Source organism: Schistocerca piceifrons, unplaced genomic scaffold (assembly GCF_021461385.2).
Source record: "Schistocerca piceifrons isolate TAMUIC-IGC-003096 unplaced genomic scaffold, iqSchPice1.1 HiC_scaffold_232, whole genome shotgun sequence".
NCBI classification, from domain to species: Eukaryota; Metazoa; Arthropoda; class Insecta; order Orthoptera; family Acrididae; genus Schistocerca; species Schistocerca piceifrons.
This window is the reverse complement of record NW_025728251.1, coordinates 12,501-17,500: the sequence shown is the minus strand read 5'-3', so window position 1 is coordinate 17,500 and position 5,000 is coordinate 12,501. Positions and strand designations below refer to the sequence as shown.

The window sequence follows — 5,000 nt, the reverse complement described above, 5'->3', positions numbered from 1 at the left end:
TCGCACCTCCAGCGGATGAACGGCGGACGTTTCCCGCACTCGTAAAGTGCAATCCACCCCTATAACTTGCGTTTCATGAAGAGTTATTTCCAATATGCGACATTCCCGCTGTCCGTATACATGAGCCGCGACCTGTACCACTTACGAGCGAGAGACGCGATCGCGTTGCTCACTGTACGGCGTCCGATACCGAGCCATCAGCATGTCGGTCCCCATGCGCGTTGCACTCGCACTCGCAGTCGCAAAAACGTGGGGCAAATATATTACGCGGAAGAGTTATAACAGACCGAGCCCCACTGCATGGGGGGAGTCTTTGTCACTAATGTACACAGATGGAACATTTTGGACTGGAACCAGATTACCCGTACACACGGCGCTGATTAGTAATCAATGCAGAGCCATCAAACTACAGCAAATATACACAACTGTCCGTATACATGCTGAAAGAGTCTGCCCAAAATGGGAACCACACGTCAGCCAGACACTCTGATCACGCACCACTCTCTGCTTCTAACAGGCGCACATACAATATGTAAGCACCAGCATGGAACAACATCCAGTGCATCTTCTCCGCCACATTACACAATCCACACTATCACAACCAGACCAGGAGGTCCGTGCGGAAAATACAATATCCCAGCCTTTCGACATCCACCATTGCGCAGACCAGGCACCAACACCCACACATGTCCTATACAACGGTGCACCCAACATCACAATAGTACCTCCTGTCACAGCGCACAAACAATGACATGAGTCAAAGACACAGGTCTCACACAAGCATAGAATTGGAGCGCCGCCTCTAATAAGCCAAAGGTGCATCCTGACGTGACAAATCTGATCATGTCACAAGCATTCACTTACTATAATCACTATCAACGAACCTGCCGCCCCCGCCCCCCCCCCCCCCTACACCTTTCCGTACAACAACGTGTAACCTAACCTAACCTAACCTAACCTATGTTGTACCTTAACCTAACCTATGTTGTACCTTAACCTAACCTATGTTGTACCTTAACCTAACCTATGTTGTACCTTAACCTAACCTATGTTGTACCTTAACCTAACCTATGTTGTACCTTAACCTAACCTATGTTGTACCTTAACCTAACCCATGTTGTACCTTAACCTAACCCATGTTGTACCTTAACCTAACCCATGTTGTACCTTAACCTAACCCATGTTGTACCTTAACCTAACCCATGTTGTACCTTAACCTAACCCATGTTGTGCCTCAACCTAACCCATGTTGTGCCTCAACCTAACCCATGTTGTGCCTCAACCTAACCCATGTTGTGCCTTAACCTAACCCATGTTGTGCCTCAACCTAACCCATGTTGTGCCTTAACCTAACCCATGTTGTGCCTTAACCTAACCCATGTTGTGCCTTAACCTAACCCATGTTGTGCCTTAACCTAACCCATGTTGTGCCTTAACCTAACCCATGTTGTGCCTTAACCTAACCCATGTTGTGCCTTAACCTAACCCATGTTGTGCCTTAACCTAACCCATGTTGTCGCCTTAACGTAACCCACGTTGTCGCCTAAACCTGCTCTGTAATTGTTATACGACTCGTTCAATTACTGTAGTGTTGCCCACCCGCAACCCTCGCAATATAGTTCGCTACTCGCACTGCCCGCACCCCTGTGTATCGCTTCATGTTAAACACCTTGCAAGTCTTGCTCACTTTCCACATGCTCCTGCTGTACACTGTAATGTGGATGGCAGCAGGACGTACATGCCGCCCCTCCCCACGTCCCCACCTTGCCCCCTGCCTTCGCAAGCTGGTTGGTGAGAAGTTTGCATGTTCAATGCCCTTCGCATGCGACGTACTCAGGCTACGTTGTGGTGCGGCCTGTGTCAACTGTCCGCTGATGTCGTACGCGTGAACCACAATCTGTACTGCACATTCGTCCTTATGTACTGAATGATACATCGTGGCACATGTGTGACCGCACAACGACTGCGCCCAAAAACGGCGGACCATACAGTGCAAATATTGTGCACGCAGCTACGTGTCGTCTCCCTATGAGAGCTGGATTGCAGTGTGGTACGCCATAGAGACGTGTGGGAGGAACGGACGCCGTGGATGGCGATCAGCATGAGCTGTCTGTTGATGTATTCGGACCTAGTCGTCTCTCCTCACACACCGTGATGGCATGGTGCACCGCGTTCCATATCTGCGACATGCTACAGAGGCCGGTTGACAGTCGTTCGAGCAATGGACATCGCATACGTACGGGGGCCACCTTCCACGTATTGTCTAGGCGTGCACATTTTGTTGCGTGTATGTGGGCAGACGTAGTGTGGCGTGACACCTGACACAGGCATGCAATAATCGTTGAAGTTGCAAATGGCGATGGACGCCTGCGTTTTCTGGTGAAGTTACGCAAATGAACAAATGGTAACCTGTTGTGGTGCGGTTGTTCTCGCTAGGGGTGAATCGGTGATGGCGACGATAGGTTGAGGTACTAACCGGTTGTTCCAGCGATACCCACCATGCCGACGAAACTGAACGGCATCTGGGTGTGAAGCGATACGCGGCGGTGGCTGGGTGGGACCGTCCCCGGCCGGTGAGGGGGCGCCTCCCGGCGTGCTGGCCGCGCGGTGCGTGGGCGCACGCGCTACAGCCGGCTGGTGGGGGCGGCCAGTGGCAGGCGCGCCGGCCGACGGACGCGGCAGGCGTCGCAGCTGCGCGCCGGCGCACCCTGCGCGCGGCGCCGTGCGGCCAAAGTAGGTCCTCGCGGGCCCGGTGCGAAGCGCGGTGGACATCTTCAGTGTGCTGGTCCGATTGAGGACTGTGTGCGTTGAGGATGCGCCGCCGCCCGGCGCTCGGCGCCGCGACGCCGTCTGCTGCTCGGTCGCCCCAGCGGTTCTCGCTGGTGGTTTGTATCGCAGCTGTGCGGATGTGTTGGCGCGTGCGCTGTGCTGGGAGAGTTCGCTTCGGCACCCAAGTGGGGCTTTTGTCCTTCTGTGGCGCTGGCGTTGGAGCTGCCGGTCACCGTAGGTGGCGCGTGTTGTCTCCCGCCGGCAATGCCACGACAGCACGCTCCCGGGCCTCTGTCGGCAGCGGCAAGCTCAGTTGGGAGCACGGGTGGTCGCACCGAAAGCGTCTACTCGCCTAACTCCGGGCGATTGCGCCTCTCTCGAACCCGACCAAGTACTTGGGACGGCGCTGCGCGCCGCCGGGACCTGAGAGGGTTTCGAGGTGTATTGTGCAGGGGAGCTCAGCCTCCTCCTGTTTGCAGAATGATTGAGCGGACGCTTGCGTGTTCGCGCGGGCCCCCGGGACACACTCCCGGGCGGCCGGCTGCTCAGCTCTAGTTGACGCAGCTCCCTGGTTGATCCTGCCAGTAGTCATATGCTTGTCTCAAAGATTAAGCCATGCATGTCTCAGTACAAGCCGCATTAAGGTGAAACCGCGAATGGCTCATTAAATCAGTTATGGTTCCTTAGATCGTACCCACGTTACTTGGATAACTGTGGTAATTCTAGAGCTAATACATGCAAACAGAGTCCCGACCAGAGATGGAAGGGACGCTTTTATTAGATCAAAACCAATCGGTCGGCTCGTCCGGTCCGTTTGCCTTGGTGACTCTGAATAACTTTGGGCTGATCGCACGGTCCTCGTACCGGCGACGCATCTTTCAAATGTCTGCCTTATCAACTGTCGATGGTAGGTTCTGCGCCTACCATGGTTGTAACGGGTAACGGGGAATCAGGGTTCGATTCCGGAGAGGGAGCCTGAGAAACGGCTACCACATCCAAGGAAGGCAGCAGGCGCGCAAATTACCCACTCCCGGCACGGGGAGGTAGTGACGAAAAATAACGATACGGGACTCATCCGAGGCCCCGTAATCGGAATGAGTACACTTTAAATCCTTTAACGAGTATCTATTGGAGGGCAAGTCTGGTGCCAGCAGCCGCGGTAATTCCAGCTCCAATAGCGTATATTAAAGTTGTTGCGGTTAAAAAGCTCGTAGTTGGATTTGTGTCCCACGCTGTTGGTTCACCGCCCGTCGGTGTTTAACTGGCATGTATCGTGGGACGTCCTGCCGGTGGGGCGAGCTGAAGGCGTGCGACCGCCTCGTGCGTGCTCGTGCGTCCCGAGGCGGACCCCGTTGAAATCCTACCAGGGTGCTCTTTATTGAGTGTCTCGGTGGGCCGGCACGTTTACTTTGAACAAATTAGAGTGCTTAAAGCAGGCAAGCCCGCCTGAATACTGTGTGCATGGAATAATGGAATAGGACCTCGGTTCTATTTTGTTGGTTTTCGGAACCCGAGGTAATGATTAATAGGGACAGGCGGGGGCATTCGTATTGCGACGTTAGAGGTGAAATTCTTGGATCGTCGCAAGACGAACAGAAGCGAAAGCATTTGCCAAGTATGTTTTCATTAATCAAGAACGAAAGTTAGAGGTTCGAAGGCGATCAGATACCGCCCTAGTTCTAACCATAAACGATGCCAGCCAGCGATCCGCCGCAGTTCCTCCGATGACTCGGCGGGCAGCCTCCGGGAAACCAAAGCTTTTGGGTTCCGGGGGAAGTATGGTTGCAAAGCTGAAACTTAAAGGAATTGACGGAAGGGCACCACCAGGAGTGGAGCCTGCGGCTTAATTTGACTCAACACGGGAAACCTCACCAGGCCCGGACACCGGAAGGATTGACAGATTGATAGCTCTTTCTTGATTCGGTGGGTGGTGGTGCATGGCCGTTCTTAGTTGGTGGAGCGATTTGTCTGGTTAATTCCGATAACGAACGAGACTCTAGCCTGCTAACTAGTCGCGTGACATCCTTCGTGCTGTCAGCGATTACTTTTCTTCTTAGAGGGACAGGCGGCTTCTAGCCGCACGAGATTGAGCAATAACAGGTCTGTGATGCCCTTAGATGTTCTGGGCCGCACGCGCGCTACACTGAAGGAATCAGCGTGTCTTCCTAGGCCGAAAGGTCGGGGTAACCCGCTGAACCTCCTTCGTGCTAGGGATTGGGGCTTGCAATTGT

At 53.8% G+C, this 5,000-nt stretch overlaps 1 non-coding gene across 1 annotated transcript in view; it reads left to right on the top strand.

Annotated features, from left to right (window-relative positions):
- Positions 1–3,334: 3,334 nt before the first annotated feature.
- The window catches only part of LOC124742625, a 1,909-nt gene continuing 243 nt past the window's right edge, over positions 3,335–5,000 (top strand). The window contains exon 1 of the ribosomal RNA XR_007010262.1: positions 3,335–5,000. This exon is cut by the window's right edge and continues 243 nt beyond it. This is a non-coding gene — a ribosomal RNA (small subunit ribosomal RNA).